The sequence below is a fragment of the Crinia signifera genome, chromosome 8 (assembly GCF_055691185.1).
Source record: "Crinia signifera chromosome 8, ASM5569118v1, whole genome shotgun sequence".
NCBI classification, from domain to species: domain Eukaryota; kingdom Metazoa; phylum Chordata; class Amphibia; order Anura; family Myobatrachidae; genus Crinia; species Crinia signifera.
Window position 1 is genome coordinate 166,166,806 of NC_139224.1, and position 20,306 is coordinate 166,187,111.

The window sequence follows — 20,306 nt, forward strand, 5'->3', positions numbered from 1 at the left end:
CCCGGGTCACGACTATCTGGCCAGCCCGACAATCGTAACCCGGGCCCGTTCTCGACCTGCTCGACTGCATCTCGGCAGGTGGTATTCAATGTCTTGTTTTGCCGAGATGCCTATTCAATGCTGTCGGGAAAGACAGCATTGAATAATCACCCGAAACTGTTTCCCCCCTCGAAAATAGCGACGGGGGATTGAATACCCCCCTTAATGTGATTTACAGGGTAAACAAACTCAGACTGAACATCTTCTATTGACTCCATCTTACAGTAAATGAGTAATGCTAGGCGTGGGAACGCTCAGACTCCATCATACAGTAAGTGAGTAATGCTACGCGTAAGGACACTCAGACTCCATCATACAGTAAGAGAGTAATGCTAGATGTGAGGACACTCAGACTCCATCATACAGTAAGAGAGTAATGCTAGATGTGAGGACACTCAGACTCCATCATACAGTAAGAGAGTAATGCTAGATGTGAGGACACTCAGACTCCATCATACAGTAAGAGAGTAATGCTAGACGTGAGGACACTTGGACTCCATCATACAGTGAGTCAATAATGCCAGGCGTGAGGATACTCAGACCCCATCATACAGTAAGTGGGTAATGCTATGCGTGAGGACACACTGACTCCATCATACAGTAAGTGGGTAATGCCAGGCGTGAGGATACTCAGACTCCATCTTTCAGTTAATGAGTAATGCTAGGCGTGAGGACACTCAGTCTCCATCATGCAGTGAGTAATGCTAGGCGTATAGACACTCAGACTCAATCATACAGTAAGTGAGTTATGCTAGGTGTGAGGACACTCAGACTCCATCATACAGTAAGAGAGTAATTCTAGGCGTGAGGACACTCAGACTCCATACAGTAAGTGAGTAATGCTAGGCTTGAGGACACTCAGACCCCATCATACAGATAGTGAGTAATGTTAGATGTGAGGACACTCAGACTCCATCATGCAGGTAGTGAGTAATGCTAGGCGTGAGGACACTCAGGCTCCATCATACAGTGAGTGGGTAATGCTAGGCATGAGGACACTCAGACTCCATCATTCAGTAAGTGGGTAATGCTAGGCGTAAGAACTCTCAGTCTCCATCATACAGTGAGTTGGTAATTCTAGGTGTGAGGACACTCAGACTCCATCATACAGTAAGAGAGTAGTGCAAGGTGTAAGGACGCTCAGACTCCATCATACAGTAAGTGGGTAATGCCAGGCGTGAGGATACTCAGACTCCATCTTTCAGTTAATGAGTAATGCTAGGCGTGAGGACACTCAGTCTCCATCATGCAGTGAGTAATGCTAGGCGTATAGACACTCAGACTCCATCATACAGTAAGTGAGTAATGCTAGGTGTGAGGACACTCAGGCTCCATCATACAGTAAGAGAGTAATGCTAGGCGTGAGGACACTCAGATTCCATACAGTAAGTGAGTAATGCTAGGCTTGAGGACATTCAGACTTCATCATACAGATAGTGAGTAATGTTAGATGTGAGGAGCCTCAGACTCCATCATACAGGTAGTGAGTAAGGCTAGGCGTGAGGACACTCAGGCTCCATCATACAGTGAGTTGGTAATTCTAGGCGTGAGGACACTCAGACTCCATCATACAGTAAGTGAGCAATGCTAGGCGTGAGGACTCTCAGACTCCATCATACAGTGATTGGGTAATGCTAGGCATGAGGACACTCAGACTCCATCATACAGATAGTGAGTAACGCTAGGCGTGAGGACACTCAGACTTCATCATACAGTAAGTGAGCAATGCTAGGCGTGAGGACTCTCAGACTCCATCATACAGTGAGTGGGTAATGCTAGGCATGAGGACACTCAGACTCCATCATACAGATAGTGAGTAACGCTAGGCGTGAGGACACTCAGACTTCATCATACAGTGAGTGGGTAATGCTAGGCGTGAGGACACTCAGACTTTATCATACAGTAAGTGAGTAAAGCTAGGCATGAGGACACACAGACTCCATCATCATAGAGTAAGTGGGTAACGCTAGGCGTGAGGACACTCAGACTCCATCATACAGTAAGTGAGTAATGCTAGGCGTAAGGACATCAGACTCCATCATACAGTAAGTGAGTAATGCTAGGTGTGAGGACACTCAGGCTCTATCACACAGTAAGTGAGTATTGCTAGGTGTGAGGACACTCAGGCTCCATCATACAGTGAGTAGGTAACGCTAGGCGTTAGGACACTCAGACTCCATCATACAGTAAGTGAGTAATGCTAGGCGTAAGGACACCCTGAGGATCCCTGAGGATGGGCTATCACGCCTGAAACATGTATGACCAGTATCTGCAATAAAGTTGCACTATTTTTCTATTGTACATAATCCGGGAGTACTGCCTTTGCTTTCTATCACTATATATAATTTATCCGAATTCTGTGTTCTCTCTTGTGTTTCCCCATGCAAATAGGAATACTATTAAGTGATCTGTGGTTAAAGTACTACTTTAACCACAGACCATTCCTAAAAACCTATAATCAATAGTTTGGAACCTATCCCCCTGATGAAGTCATTTATGAAGAAACGCATCGGGTATTATTCCATCTCAGAAGAACTGAACAACGAAATCCATGTCTGATATTAAGTTTTAATAAATTTAAAAAAAAAGTATTGGTCTACCGTTGCATTGCATTGTGCAAAAAGGTGGTGGATATCGTTTGCACTCATTATGTTCTATCTGTACCTGTGACCTGAGTATAAATGTCATTAATTGTAAACACCATATTAGTAAATAAAATTAATATAATGAAAATCTGAGCCTGATTCTGCTGGGACCTGCATCTGGATTTGTCCCCAAGATGTCATTCGTTTAAATTCCACCTTTGCCTCCTGCAGGGAAATGAGTGGTTGACCACACCCATTGTTGCATATATTTGCAAAATGTCAGCTTGTCAAGTGTGATCCCTAAACCCCCCCGCCCCCTGAAAATAATAATAATAATAATAATCCTATATAATAAAACTCTGATGCAGCTCCTCACCTCTATTGGAGGAATTCAAGTGTTCTGTGTGCCAGCGGCCACTAGGTGGTGGCCGAACGAGCGATACTGTTACACCATTCTGGCGCAGAAAAGCCGCCGGCACAAACAGTATTGTTACATGGTTTCGGAACTTTGCCGGTTTGAACTGTAAACTTTAATGCAACTTTATTTAACCCATATGGGAACAAACAGTAATAGAACTGGTTAAGTCAGAGCAAACTGGCTAAGAAAGAGATAACGGGATGTGTTGTAAGGACAACAGTATCTAGGTCGACAGTCAAAAAGTTGACCACTATTGGTCGTCAGGTCATATGTCAACATATGAAAAAGGTCATATGTCAACACATGAAAAAGGACGACATACGACAGTCGACACAAGCAATATGTCGCCATGCAAAAGGTTCGCATGCAAAAAAGTCGACATGAGTTTTTCCTGATCCCCCCCCAAAACACAGAAAAAGACAGAGAAGCATAAAATAGTGTGCAGAGAGTAGCGAGACACCGTGGCAAAAGCTGGGCAAGCAAACGAGCCACGTGACGGGTCGGTACACTTATACGGTGTCCCTGTCGACCTATGTCGACATAGCAATAAAATTGTGAAAAAATCCTTTTTCATGTTGACGTTTTCTATGTCGACCTATTACGTTTGACTACGTTGACCTAAGGTATGTCAACCTTTCTCATGTGTCGACCTAAGTCCTGTTGACCAATAGTGGTTGACATAAGACGTGTTGACCCCATGACCCACCCCGGGGACAACAGCTGGGAGTAAATGTACTAAAGCTTCTAAAAATTAAAAAAGAGATTATGTTGTCCCTAGCAACAGAAAATAGAAATGATAGACAAAATTTGATAGGTTGCTATGGGCAACCAATCAGAAATGAGAAACGACAGATAAAATCTGATTGGTTGCTATGGGCAACCAATCAGCAATTAGAAATGATAGACGAAATCTGATATGGGCAACCTCAGTTTTACAAGCTAACATAACCCCCCCCGAGTTGCAGGGGGTATCCCAAGCGCTTTGGACCTGAAAGCCGCCAGCACGGGAGGGGTTAACGCGACCCGCGTTATGTACATAGGCCGCAGCAGGTATTAACCTCCCACAGAAGAATTTTTATTCAGTGAATGTTCAATGTAGCAGCTACAAATGAACTTAGCGCGTCTCCGGTACAGAGCCGGGAACAGACTCTCAGGCCCATAAAATGCACTTAACAGTCTATTTAATAGTGGCAAGGTCCTTGAAAATGCAATCTCCATGCTAATGTCGCCTTCTGCGAAATCGCAGAGGGAAAATAGGTCAGCGCGCGGCAGGATCCGCTCCTTGTATTGGAAATGTGACATTTATTCTTATTTAAACAAGTAAGTAAACTTCCCCTAATTTTAATTCAGGACTCAGTAAGCAAGATGGGAGCGGACGCGGGCACTTGTCAGGTTTATGAAGATTACGGACGCGGTGCCAAACGCCGGAGAGGTGGCGAAGTAATCTCCAGGTGCCGCAATATGGATCATTAAGTGTAGCCAGGAATTAACGAAACGGCCACCTCCAGTCTTTCCCTTCAGCGGGAGATTGTACAAGGAGTAATGGCGCCTGAGCAGCAAAATCCATGGCCGAGTAACAGGCCGCCGCGTCTATCGGAGACCTCTTAAGCAGCACTTAGTGACTGATGAGCCGTGGGTTAATTGTCACTCGTATTTACATGCGGACGGCTATTTATTTAGATGTTTAACTCTGCTGATCATTTTCCAATAGCTCCGCGGATCAGCGATGGAGGGATAGTAAAGCCGGGCGGCCGTCGCTAGGCCGCGATCAGTCAGCCGTAGCGTTGCTAGGGTTTATCACTATAGGCTGCATCTGTAATCTTCATTCGGGTACATAACCGAGAGCGCAGCACAACCCTCCAGCAGGCGACCATAGGGCAACGGTAATTAGGGTGACAGCCAATAAGTAGACCACTATTGGTTGACAGTTCAAAGGTCGACACATGGAAAAGTCCGGCATGCAATAGGTTGACCTGTTCAAAAGATCGACGCAATCAATAGGTCGACATGGAAAATGTCCACGTGGACATAGAGGGAGAATGTAATAGTGTGCCCGAAGCATAACGAGTGAAGCAAGGGGACACGGTACACTTATACGGTGACTTTGTCGACTTATGTTGACATATACACAAAAAATTAAAACATGTGTCGACCTAATGCATCAACCTTTTGACTGCCGATCAATATTGGTTAATCTATTACTTTCGACCTAATTACTGACCCATACCCAACCCTCCGCCCCACTCCAATCTGGGATCCGGGTGAAAATCTACATGAATTTTTAAAGATTTTATTTTTCATTTTTGTTTTAACTTGTTCATACTTTCACATCCACGTGGCACCCATTGGTCCGCCGCATGGCAGGCGGGGGTGAATCATGTGAGGGTACGTGCTACGCTAATTAGTGACGTGCTCAGGTGTCGGCATCGACACGAAACAACACTGGAAAACCCTTGCTGACATTTTCCTGTGTCAACCGGTCCAATATCGACCTTTTTGCTTGTGTCGACCTTTTGTCAATGTTGACATTGTGCATGCTCCGCGCGAGACGAATTTGCGATCCCATCCGATGTTAGGGGTTTGCGTAATGCGCCAATACACGCACGTGCAAACCGCTGGAGCAAACACCTTCGGTGAGTTTCACCCTGGCCAGGGAGTTTGCCCCAGGACGGGAGGGCAAGGGAACCGCCCAGCTTTTCATGGGCGTGCCCACATACGGTGAGTGCGCCCATACGCACGGAGGTGTATTGATGCCTGCTTGGCATGACCTCACATGACCTCAGCTGCCCCCATTAACTATTCCATGTGTCATGTGACTCTGCTGTCTCAGATCCAACCAATGTGCAGCCGAGACCTGTGTGTTATTTATGTCAGCTGGCAGAAGATACATCTGTTCCATCTTCCACATTTACAGAAGATAATATATGTGCGCAGCGGTAATACAATGAAGCCAGTCAGCCACTGTTTAGTAGACTATTGAAATAACATGAATTGGTATTGATTAGCAATTACAGACCAATCACCGGAATGCACATGGCTGCTGTTTCATTGTGGGAAATGATCTCTGAAACGGTCCCAGAAATGACAAAAACATCCGAACAGATCATTTCAAATTTCAATCTGGGTAAAAAAAAATATGTTGATATATAAATGTAAAGGCCGATTACTCGCAGTCGAATTATTTCCACCGATTATTGGACTTTATTGATCTTGAGCGTATACGGATGGATTTTCGCATTAGCACAAATGCAGTTTTCCTGGGCACATTTTGACACTTTTGGGGTTCTAGGGCCACTAAAACTGATCTAAAAATAGGAACATCCTGATAAACTGGGCAGAAAAGAAAGTGCACCAACATGCAGAGGTTGCAGCAATTTACTGACATCAGCAAGAACTGAGGTACTTGGGGCTGATATACTAAGCTTGAAAAGGGGGCTAAGTAAAAAACCAGACCTGGACAAAACGACGGAAGGGGGGGGGTGTACCGTCCTGGGGGGTCCCTGAGATAGCTTTCACCGGGATCATGGGGAAGGGGAGATTACAGCCTCCCCGTGTTGTCCGTTTTTTATTACACTCCTCGACAATGCCATGCTGGTGACAGGTGTCAGAGTAGCTCCACCCATACTTGCCTACTTTTGAAAACTAGTTTCAGGGAGATTATAGTTGGTAATAGAATTTTGCAAAGCGCACCAATAAAGGGGCGTGTCATGCTCCACCCAAAGGGCATGTCTAGTTCCATATATGGAGAGATTGTGAACGTGGCACCTAGAAGCGTGGGTGTGCTCTGCTACATCTGAGAGGAATCTTTTAAAATTACTTCTATCCAAATGAGGGAGAGAGGGAGATTTCTGCTATTTCAGGGAGTCTCCTGCAGAATGCAGGAGGGGAGGTAACTATGATGTAACAGTGTAATGTGGGCTAGGTGACATGAGGGAGATTGCTAGACTAATGAGGGAGAGAGGGAGATTGCTGCTATGTCAGGGAATCTCCTGCAGAATGCAGGAGGGGAGGTAACTATGATGTAACAGTGTAATGTGGGCTAGGTGACATGAGGGAGATTGCTAGACTAATGAGGGAGAGAGGGAGATTGCTGCTATGTCAGGGAGTCTCCTGCAGAATGCAGGAGGGGAGGCAACTATGGCCCCACCGGACAGGACACCCCCAGACACTATAAGCTCCAGAAATACATATGTTGATGAATGGAGCCTGTCCGGTCCAGTGCTCCGAGGTACTGTCCGGGCCGGTTTTTACGCATACCCCAATCAGCTGCCAAATGCCATGTCACAGGCTGTGTTTGAAAAATGTCAGGCAGGAGCTGATTGGTTGGTGGTTTATCACTCTCCACTTTATTACATTTCAAAGCTTAGTACATCTCACCCTTAGCACCTCACGCCTCAGTCATGTAACTAATTCTTTGTTAATGAATGAGGTGCATTTCCTCTAATATTTCAGTTTAAAGTGGATATTAAAAATCATTAACGCTATTGTGCTAATCCTGGGTAGTAATTATTTCCAGTTGTGAGAGGATCTATCTAAGTGTCGTTCTGATTGTAGGCCGGAGTAATTCAGGAGGTTATTGCTGTGCATTTTATCACTAAGACAGTGATATGACATTTTAACAGAAGTCAGTCATGAATAAAGTATCACACGCCAAATATTACATCTTAATGTCACAAGCAGTTCAGCATGACATTAAGCCTCCATAAATACCAAGGCCAGATAAGACTGCGGCAAAGTCTGGGAATGATAAATTATTCCTTAAAAATGGGCTGGCATCGTTACAATCGCCTGCTTCAAAGAGAACCCCCAAACTGAGTATTTGTACAGTTTTGTATTTGCGGGAAACTAAGCTTTTGGAATTATCCTATCAAGTGGTGGAACTTGACAGGGTTGGGTTGTGGATACATTCTGGAGCTCAGACCCCATGGTTAACATCATCTTTAGATGCCATTTCCCAATAGAAGTATGTAGGCTCAGTAGCGCACGCAGGGGGGGTTTCTGAGTACCCAGAAACCCCCCCAGGAGTCTAAGGACCCTCAGCTAAAAGCTGAGGGTCCCCTCTTTCCATAGGTACAAGAATTGTAAAAATCGGCCCTTGGGAACCGGAGATATCTGACTTTAAAGCAGTGGTCCCCATCCAAGCCTATTAATTGTTATTTAGAGTAACATATTTCAGGTTCTGTCTGACGTAGAGTTTTTCTGAGGGTATATTCCAAAAGCTGGGACTCTCCCCCTTTGAAGGACACTAGAAGCTTGTCTCTACTGTCCCCAAAACCAGAGATATCAGTCTTCCAGCAGCTGGTTACTGCTCCAGCTCCACACACCTGGTATGTAGTTTTATATCCTCGTGGGCAGATTGCTCTGCCTCCTGAACTCTGATCCTCTAGTCCCCAAAACCATTTGGTAGGTGGGATTCTCTAGTTTTTAATTCCATTAAAATCTAAGAAATCTATTTCCGGGAACTGGAGATATCTGCAGTAAAGCAAGCTGTCCTCCCACCAGAAAATTATGATTATTGAGCCCACTCCACTATACACCCCTCCTCTGCATATTAAACATCCTCTACCACCCTGGAAGTTATGTATTAGGGCCCCTTCATTCAGCCCAATGCCCCCTTCTCCCACCATCTGTGCAGTGAAGGGGTAAGTAGTGGAAATTACATGCAGAGCGGTTGATATAATACCCCCTACCACCCGCAGGACATCAAAGCTTCCCCCACCCCTACCGCTGGAGGATCGGTAGGGGCCCCAATACATTGCTATGTCCAGGGGTCTACAATGCTGTTGAAGCCCCTGTATGTATGTATGTATGTATGTATAGGTATATATATATTTTTTTATTATTATTATTTATATACATTTGCTCTATCTATAATACTTTAACTGACCCGGCATATACTGGGTCACCTAAGTGTCCATCTCTGTGCTTTGCTCCACCCCTCTGGAAACCCCCTTCTGAAAATCCTGCGTTTGCCACTGAGGCTTCTGTCCCTTAGAGCAGGCATGTCCAAACTACGGCCCTCCAGCTGTTGTAAAACCATCATGCCTTACCATAATGTTGCTATTAGGGAATGCTAAAACTATGGCAAGGCATGCTGGGATATGTAGTTTCACAACAGCTGGAGGGCTACAGTTTGGACACGCCTGCCTTAGAGGGTTCCAATCGGATCCCTTCCCACCGCGCATCACTCTGCAAGAGACCAGGCGGACTCCCAGGTCATAATCCCAGAAGTCCTTCCATTGCATATGACACCTCTTATCGGGAGGGCTGTCCATTGCGATTTATATATGGCATTACCAGGTAGATACCAGCATTAGGCAGCACTGTGGAGCCTCCAACAGATGTAGCCTATAAGAGATTTGTTGTTTTGCATGCCATCCATATCCATGTCCAGTCCTGTAAATAATCTCTGTGTATTACAATCTGGAAAAAGATATGTATAACTTAAAATACTTTTGGGGAAATTTACTAAGATTTGTATTCTACTTCGCATGTGAAGCAACCAATCAGAATCTGGTGTCACATCAACTATCACCTCAAACATTACTGTCCTGGACTCCTTGGCAGTTGATGTGACCCACTCTTTGAATTTTGGACTGTGCTGGAGCCCCATACCCTCCAACTGTACCGATTCTGCCGGTCTGTACCGGCAAAAATCTAAGTGTACCGATGTACCGAATTTGCATGCGCTGTTGAAAATGAAAATATAACCTCAAAGGGGCTGCGCCCCACCCGGAAGCCGCCACTGCCGCTGAGACTGAGCTCTGTGGGGACGGACGCTGCCTGCCTGCCTGCAGTGCACGCAGGAGGCAGACGCAGCACAGACAATGCCGGGGGGAGGAAGTATCTGCGGGGGACCCGTGGACATGCTTGCTGTGCTCCTCCAACCCTTTGAGGTTGTATTTTCATTTTCAACAGCGCATGCAATCACTTTGGAGCTTGAGCATAAGGGCCTGGGACGCCAGTGTACCCTTAAACAGCTCCAAGAGACTGAGACTATCGGCTGCACTATTATTCCTCATATTTATCCCATCTACCTTCCCACTCACTGCCCATATTTATTTACTTTTTACTCCACTGCAATAGTTGTGTTAAATAAATTACAAAAACCTGCACATATTTCTCATAGATATAATATTTATATAAATGTAAAAATGCCCAGTACACATTCAGAAAGGGGGCATGGTCCATGACCATGACCATATATCTGTGCTCATTTACCTTGCGCCTTGGGCACGATTCAGGTTCCAATGCTGTAGTGGTGCATGCCGCATAAAGCAGATGTTTGGTACTTTGCATTGGACCCGTATTACGCATGTACATGTGCAGTACAGATTTTGGTACTTGTGTAGTTTCACGGCGCCAGCATGGCGTGCGTCTAAGTCCCCTTGCAGGGCTCGCTTCGCTCGCCCACGCTGCGGGCTCGGTGGCTCGCTACGCTCGCCACGCTATTTAAAATCAAATCCATGCCAACATGGATAGTGGAGGTATGAACTATCCATGTTGGCATGGAGTTAAGTTACTTTTTTGGACATATTTCGTGGCGAGCGTACACCCGGAAGTAGCACGGCGCCATGAAACTACACAAGTACCCAGATTTTCATGTCAGTCGCAATATAACATTGGACTGTCAGAGATTGATGACGGAATACAAATCTCCGCTGCTGCAGGGGAGGGACGAGGCCAGAACACTTACAGCTCGGATCAGTCATGTCTCCCGCTGCATTACCATATAGTGCTTTCATTGATACTTCCATTACCAGAATTCCAACACCAGCATCCTAAAGGAGGGAATCCCGACAGGGTCAGGTAAGAACACTTTACCGGTGATGGCGTTCCACCATCAGAGGGAGCCCACGGCACAGAGTGAGGTCCGTCTCCCTTCCCCCATTTACACTCCACGCCCTGGATCATACTTGCCTACACCCGATTCCCAATTGGCTCTCCGGGATGACCGGAAGACTGGGCATGCCTCCCGGATGCCGCCCACTTCTTGAGCAGTTGGGGTGGCCAATGATGCCATTTGCACTGTCATATAAGTCATTGCAACAATGTATAGCAGGTGGGCGGCAGTGGTGTAACAATGGTGCTGCAGCCCAAGCTGTGACTTGGGGGAGCCGGCGCTGTGGAGGTGCATGGTCTCTGCATATTCCAATGGGTCTAGCCACCCCCGTATGGAATCTGATTAAACTGTCCCTCCAAAAATGGCTGCTGCCTTGAATGAGACAGATGCTAGAGGTCCTGCTGCATACCTCCCAACATTTTAATTTCAGAAATCGGGATGCTTACACGACATAGCCGCACGAGAGCCAGGGAAAAGGGTGTGGCCTACGGCATGGGGTGTGGCCTCACAGAGAGGCCGCGGCCATAGGCCATGCCCCCGTTTTTCATCACTACGGGGGCATGGCCAGCACAGTGTAAGGCGCTGACCATGCTCCCATCCCCTCTGCCTCTCTGAATAGACGCATGCGTACAGCATCTATTTCCCGCACCTCAGCGCAGGGCAGGGGGGACTCCCAACTGCCGCCCCGCCACCAATGGGGGACTCGTGTCCATCCTCCAAAAAATGGAACGGTCCCGCGAAAAAGCGTGACAGTTGGATAGATGCTAGAGGTCCTACTGGGTAGCATATATATCGCTACCCGGAAGCTATGGATTCTGTGGATATATATTCCTCTGGGAATTACACCTGGCAATGAGCATGAAACTCCTAACAATGAGCAATGTAACCCCTGGCAATGAGCAGGAAAGCCCTGGCAACGAGCATGTAACTCCTGTCAATTATCATGTAATCCCTGGAAACGAGCATTTAGGTAAAAAAATATAATAAACTAGGTGATTCATTGCGCCTTACGGGCGCTCTTCACACCGTCGTAAGGGGCTACGCCCCCTTAATTTGTGAACATTTGTATATGAGAAAGATGGTTAGAATTGTATGACAGATGCCTGTATTGCAACTTGAGTTATAGGTGAAATGTGTTAAATAGAGAGCATATGATGTGGAAGGGGGTGTGTATTGTTTTGTTTAATTAAAAAGCGGTTACAGAGTAAGATGTACATTGATAGTGTGGAGGGTACAGTGACATTTGTGGGTGTGGGGGGGGGGGGCTGTGTGTGCATGTTGTTTAGGTGTGTGTAATAGTATAGTAGGGTGTTTTTGAGTCAGCGGCTCCCCACTGGCGGAGGTCACAACACAGGAAAACAGGAGGCTGGGTAGTGATAGAAAAAATCAACATAGAAAGGTCAACACATATAAATGTTGACATAAGTGTGGCACATCATTGGTGTCCATGTCGACACATGAGAATGAATATGAAAACATTGAAAAAGTGAAAAATAAATCTTCAAAAACTCATGTCAACCTTTTTCATTGTCGACCATAGCCAAGTCAGTGTTTTACATGTGCCATTTAATCGTGGGGTTGCCGTGAATGGGGGGGGGAGGTGCATACCTCCCAACATGACCCTCTCCAGGAGGGATACATTGCTCTGTTTCTGGACTTTCTTCTTAATTTATGGATTACCATCACCTGTGCTTAAACACCTTTCTTATCAATTACCCTGTTTAAAACAGGTGATGACAATCATATATTAAGATGGAAGTCCACAAACAGAGCATTCTGTCCCTCCTGGAGAGGGTCATGTTGGGAGGTATGGAGGTGTGGGGCTCTCACCTGGTGTGTCTGGTGAGTAGCTGTGTCTTTGCTGTTTAACATGGAGAGGCAGAGGGTGTCTGGCACTGTCTGTGGGCTCACTGGGCTGGTTCTCTGTCATGTGAGTCAGTCATGTGAGTCAGAGGCTCCACCCAGCGTTACAGCTTCAGACACACTTTGAGTGACAGATGTAGCCAAATATATAAGAGATATATGGAGGGGGGGGGGGGGGGGTGTCACATTTTTTGGGCAGGAGGGGCCTAAAATGTCTTGTTATGCCATTGTTGGGGGGGGGGGTATATATATAGCTGTCACATCCCCTGCACCGCCCACTCGGAGGAGGGAAACAAAAATTTTAAAACTATGCCCTGCATTCATTATAGATACTTCCCCGATGCATCGCGCAGATGAGTAATGCGCTATTATTAATAAGCAGCTGTATCTGCCAAACTGACTACTACTCACTGTAACTCTGCAATCACCACGGCTGAACCCGTTACTTGATGTAAAATGCAGTTCAGTGTTCCACCCAGGACAATAAATAGGAAAAGCAGAATCACACTTTGGGGGGTATTCAATCTTGCCCGCTATTTCCAACGGGGGATGTAGCGTTCGCGCTGCCGATTCCGGCAAAACAGATCCAACTGTTAACCTAGTCTGGTCCATATTGTCGAAAAACAGCTGCGGATTGTCGAATTCATGGCCGTTTCTCCGCAATCCGCGGCCGTATTCAACGACACAACCATTTTTCGACACTCGACAAGCAGAAAATTGCCACAGTCAGAGTACGGGACTGAATACCCCCTTAAAAGTAGTTTTGCACCACAAACATCAGCTACCACATGGTATAATCACCTGTTACAGGGATTCTTTATGTATCGCAGTTCTTTAAAACACCTGCAACAGCACAATGTTCCCGACCCATCCAACAAGACCCGTGTTACAATGACATAATACACTGCTCCTGAATGCAGCCTGAATAGTCACATTCATAGGAAGGGAGTTTCCGCCCGACTTATCTTAGGAAAATAATTGGGAAAACCAAAAGCAGTGTGTACTGGGTGATAATGACTTGTCTCGGATCAGCAAAGGTTATAAAATTAATTTGATTAATGAAACAGTACTTACATAACTATAATATGAAATAATAAAATGCTAATTAAGTGTCTTTTAAAACCGTTACTCTACAACAAGTGGTGTCAAAACCATGGCCCTCCAGCTGTTGTGGAACTACACATGCCAGCATGCCCTCCCACAGATTTTATATAACGGATGCGTAAAAACTGTGGCAGGGCATACTGGGATGTGTAGTTCTACAGCAGCTAGAGGGTCATGAGTTTGACACCAATGTTCTACAACAGCCTAAAATATATATATATATATATATATATATATATATATGTATGTTTATATACACCAGGGGTGGGGAACCTCCGGCCCGCGGGCCGGATACGGCCCCCGCACCCAGTTTGTCCGGCCCGCCCGCCTGCCTATATTACAGCCGCCCGCCCGCCAATACTACAGAGTATCATCCGCCCGCCGGCTGCCTACATTTCATACCAGCCGCCGGGGATGGCTGCTGCTGCTGCCGCCGAGGAGATGTGCAGAAGACGCGCCCGCCAATCACTGCCGGCGCATCCCCTCCACAGCCACTGTGATTGGAGGGCGCGTCTTCTACACATCTCCCCGGCGGCAGCAGCAGCAGCAGCCATCCCCGGCGCCTGGTATGTAATATAGGAGGGCGGGCGGCTGTTAATATAGGCGGGCGGGCGGCTGATACAGCGGGCGGGCGGCTGGTATGAAATGTAGGCAGCCGGCGGGCGGATGATACTTCTGTAGTATTGGCGGGCGGGCGGCTGTAATATAGGGCGATAATCACCCTCCCTTCCCAGGCAGTGACTGACACATCCAGGGGTTGTCATTTACCCCTGGATTCACCCCCAAACAGGTTAATGTGATTATGTCTGATTCTCATAATCAGACATAATCACATTAACCTGTTTGGGGGTGACAGCCCCCCTTCCTCCACACTGTCACTTTTTATGTCGCTGCCCGTGTGTATAATGCCCACAAGTATATGCCGCTGCCCGTGTGTATAATGCCCACATGTATATGCCGCTGCCCTTGTGTATTATGCCCACATGTATATGCCGGTGCCCTGTGTATAATGCCCACATGTATATGCCGCTGCCAGTGTGTATAATGCCCACATGTATATGCCGCTGCCAGTGTGTATAATGCCCACATGTATATGCCGGTGCCCTGTGTATAATGCCCACATGTATATTCCGCTGCCAGTGTGTATAATGCCCACATGTATATGCCGCTGCCCTTGTGTATTATGCCCACATGTATATGCCGGTGCCCTGTGTATAATGCCCACATGTATATGCCGCTGCCCTTGTGTATTATGCCCACATGTATATGCCGGTGCCCTGTGTATAATGCCCACATGTATATGCCGCTGCCAGTGTGTATAATGCCCACATGTATATGCCGCTGTCAGTGTGTATAATGCCCACATGTATATGCCGGTGCCCTGTGTATAATGCCCACATGTATATTCCGCTGCCAGTGTGTATAATGCCCACATGTATATTCCGCTGCCAGTGTGTATAATGCCCACATGTATATGCCGCTGCCCTTGTGTATTATGCCCACATGTATATGCCGCTGCACTTGTGTATTATGCCCACATGTATATGCCGCTGCCCTTGTGTATTATGCCCACATGTATATGCCGCTGCCAGTGTGTATAATGCCCACATGTATATGCCGCTGCCAGTGTGTATAATGCCCACATGTATATGCCGCTGCCAGTGTTTATAATGCCCACATGTATATGCCGCTGCCCTGTGTATAATGCCCACATGTATATGCCGCTGCCCTGTGTATAATGCCCACATGTATATGCCGCTGCCCTGTGTATAATGCCCACGCGTATATGCCGATAATTGATAATTTTTATATGGCCCCCGAAGGGTTTTAAAATTTTCCAAATGGCCCTCGGTAGAAAAAAGGTTCCCCACCCCTGATATACACAGTAGATATACAATCCTATATATATATATATATATATATATGTATAACCTATACATATACACCAGGCAGGCTCCGGTGGTTAATATGATGTTAGATGGTGGAAGCCCGGTATGCAGCAACGTCCAATGTTAATGTTAATGCAGATATCTTTGCCCCACATACAGTAAGCACACAAGGTATAGTAGCCTTACTTTGTGACAAGCCAGGAGACCCGCGCAGAATCCATCACCTCCACTCTCTCACTACACTTCACGTAGAACCTCTAGCCTAGGACTAGTTCCATTCAAAGAGGGAGCAGGGAGCTGAGTTTGGCTGCTGGGATGTTTGTCCCAGCCATGCATGTGTGGTGTGGGGTATCTCCCAGGCCTTTGATGTCAGATCAGGATCGAGCGCTTTGAAATGTTACACTCTTTTTTTTTTTTACATCTTCTCGGAGAACAGAATGCAGCCTGCAAGGCCAGAAACCCTAGAAGATGGAGGAGAGGCCCTCGTGTGCGTTCCTTGGCATTCACACCAGTGACCCTCCAAGAGCTGGGAGAGCCTCACCCAATGCCATACCCGGCAGAGTTGACGTGGCTGAGGTTAACCCTTGCGGAATGGAATACAGCTCTCTCAATGGTGCACAATCCTTTAGTCTTATTTACATACTAGATTCTATGGCACTAGGTAGCTCCCTGGCTCATGTCGCATTCCACCATGAAACTGGTGGAGTATGCTGCTGTTATTCAGCAGGGGTCTGATGTAGGGATGCGCGTGGAATAGGGAGGGGTCTAGGTCCTTTTGCTGGCACTGAGTGGTGTGGGCTGTCCTTGCAAGTGCAGCGAGGCCCTTTAGACCTTGTTGGATGTTGCTCTATTGTTGCTGGTTGCGAAGGGGCCCCCCACAACAGCTCAAGGCCCCCAAAAATGTAGGTCCGCCATTGCTACTGTTCTGTTGTACTCTGGCTCCTCTCCATAAATAGCGTTGCAGTGTCATAACATCATGTCATACTTGCCTACTTTTTAGGGAGATTATAGTTGGTAGTAGAATTTTTCACAACGCCCCATTGAAGGGGCATATTATGCTCCACCCAAAGGGCGTGTCTAGATCCATACATGGGCCCTTATTCTGATCGGTGCGGATATTCCCGCATTCTTGCGGTGCGGTCCGCACGCCACGGTGTTTTGCCGCGTGCGGCCATCGTCCGTAGAAACGCCCACGGGTCCTCCGCATTCGGACGGACTCACTCTTTAAGAACAGGGCGTGTTTACGGACGACATACAAAGCATGCGTGTGCGGGAGAAACACTCCGATTCGGCACGGTATTACAGAGTATTACAGAGTATGCTCGGGAATACCGCATCCGAACGGGAGCCAAGCGGTGCTACCGCACGTAAGCGGAGTATTTACGCCAAACAACCCACTACGAAGTATCTTCTGCTATACATCACATGACCCACTTATTCAATTACCTATCCTCATAAAAAACTGCTTATTTGGAACATGTCGAATACACATGTGTATTGCTAGTATTAATATTCTGTCATGTCCATTGTTAGCAGTTTGAAAGTGTCTGACAAGTACAGCATATGTGGGTGTTTAGTACGGGTTCCTTGAAGCAGCAATGGTTTCAATTAAAGCACTGACAAGCGTCCTATTAGTGAGTAATGAGTAAAGGAGTCGATTCTATTGGGTTCAGGTGTTAATGGTTGTAGTCATTAGGCGTACGTTCGCCTACCGCATGAACGAGTGGTGTCCGCAAAGCAATAGTACACTTGTGGACACCGCACATTTCTGCCCTTTTTGATCGCGTGCATTCGGAGTGGTTTCCGAATGTACGCCCCCCAACATAAGTGTACTCCCCCGTGTCCGCCCATGTTTCCGCCCCGTTTTGCCCACTTTGAAACTACGCCCATGTGTCATTCCGCATGACGCCCATAATACGCCCCTATTTCACGACTGATAGCGGTGAACAGTTTTGGACGGGATTTGGCCGAACTGGTACCGAGTCAAGGCGTGGCACATGCGCGTAGCGTTCTCCACGCATGCGCAGACGCCATAAAGACGCGATCCGTAAGTACGCGGTAAAGTCCGCGTCAATCAGAATAAGGGCCATGGAGAGATTGTGAAAAGAGATTGTGAATGTGGCACCTAGAAGCGTGGGTGTGTACTGCTACATCTGAGGGGGATCTAGTAAAATGACTTATATCCAAATGTAGATGAGCCCCAAAGCAGTTAGTAAAAGATACTATACTTGGTAAAGTGCTGGGAAATGGTGCCGATGATTCAATGTAAATGTATCTATGCATAGGTGTGCGCACGGGGGGTGCCGGGGGTGCACAGGCACCTCCAAATGCCCGCCGGCACCCCCCCACGCGATTGCATGCAAAATGCTCAGCAGCACCATTAGCCGGCGGCGGTCAGGACAAACTTGCCTGCCGCCGCCGCTGCCGATATCCAGCCTGGAAGCGCTGGACGGGCCGTGGGCTCCATTCAAGTTAGCCCACGGCCCCGCCTCTATAAACGTCACACACGCTAGCGTGACGTCGCAGCGCACACCCGTCCTCCTGCCCACGCTCCCGTACTCCTGCCAGCACTCCCCGTCCTTCTGCCCGCGCTCCCCGTCCTTCTGCCCGCGCTCCCGTCCTCCTGCTGCCTGAGAGAGCAAGCCCAGCAGCAGCACGCGCCCTGGCTGAGGCAGTGAATGATCCGCACTGAGCAGGAGCCAGTGTTCCTCCTAGGATCAAGCAAGCTTTCCTATGCTCTCGCCAATTGCAGAGGTCAAACCCGTTAGTACTTATATAGTGTTGGCAGATGCTTTTTTTTCATGTTACACACTTATTCTTTTCACTATTGGCCGGGTTGTAATGGGAGTTGATTTTATTGGCTGAGAGAAAGTTGCACGAAGTCGGACATTAAAAAACACATGTAATATAATAATATTTTGTGTCCAGTCTTATTGTAACTTTCAAAAATTCCTGTAGTTGTAAAGCGCAGAAGTACTTTTGTTGAAAAATGCTCCTTTACTTATGAATATGTCATATTTTTTTTTAAACATACGGTATCATACAAATTTAGTAAATAATTCCAGAGACTCGTACAATATTGGTCTCTATTGCTCCTGTATGTACAAACACAGAAAAGAGGTGCCTTTGGTGAAAATGTAAATGAATATATATATATATATATACACACACGCTAGCGTGACGTGGTGACGTCGCAGCGCACACCCGTCCTCCTGCCCGCGCTCCCCGTCCTTCTGCCCGCGCTCCCATCCTCCTGCTGCCTGAGAGAGCAAGCCCAGCAGCAGCACGCATACACCGAAGCTAGCTCCCCTGCTGCCACTTCCCCCTGCCGCTTGTCAGTCATCACACAGGCGGCAGGCTCGGGGATGTTTTGCGGCGGCTCGGGAGGACTCGGGTGCCTGAACTCTCCCGAGTCCCCCCCGAGCTGCGACGACCATGTCCGAGCCTGCCTCCTTCATCACTATGAATGGCGGCTGGCAGCAGGGGAGCTTCGGGTATGATCGCCGGGGCGGGGGAGGCGACACAATAAATCATCTGTGTAAGTTCCTGCCAACACTGTATTTTAATATAATTTAGTTTGCATTGATGCCCAGTAGGCGGTGATAGACGCGCCCAGTAGGCGGTGATAGACACGCCCAGTGGGCGGTGATAGACACGCCCAGTAGGTGGTATAGAAATGCCCCTCCAATTGTGCACCTACTAATAAAATGGGCTGCGCACGCCTATGTATCTATGTCTCATTCCTTTTTACCCAAAATGTAACAGTGTAATGTGGGCTAGGTGACATGAGGGAGATTGCTAGACTAATGAGGGAGAGAGGGAGATTGCTGCTATGTCAGGGAGTCTCCTGCAGAATGCAGGATGGGAGGTAACTATGATGTAACAGTGTAATGTGGGCTAGGTGACATGAGGGAGATTGCTAGACTAATGAGGGAGAGAGGGAGATTGCTGCTATATCAGGGAGTCTCCTGCAGAATGCAGGAGGGGAGGTAACTAACTCTTTCTTTTACTGTGGAACTACAAGACCCAGCGGGCCCTTTAATGCCCCGCAGGCTGGGACTTGTGGTTCTCCAAGTCCCAGCTTGCGGGGGAGGCTTGCTGGGACTCATAGTTCACCAGTAAAAGACAATGGTTTTTATTCTATTTTTTACACCATACCATCAGCTCGATGCCCACCGCCCAGGGGCATCGAGGACAGCACCAGGCTTCAGCCTGGTCAGGTAAGTCCTGGAGGGGGGGGACCCCTTTATTGGGGGGGTCCCCACTCCCCCAGGGCCCCTGGCCAGGCTGACTGGTCGGTAGGGTTAATGCTTTGGCCGCGGGAACTTATATAATAAGTGTCCCCCGGCTGTGGCATTACCCTGCTGGCTGGTTGTGCCTGGGGCTGGTTCTTAAAATACGGGGGACCCCTAGTCATTTTGTCCCCCGTATTTTGGGAACCAGCCCCGGACCTGGAGCCTGGGGCTGGTTGTAAAAAATCAGGGAATCCCTATTTGTCGGGTTTCCTGATTTTTTATTACCAGCCCCGGCTCTTTCAGCCTGGTGCTGGTTACGGCAGTGGGGAA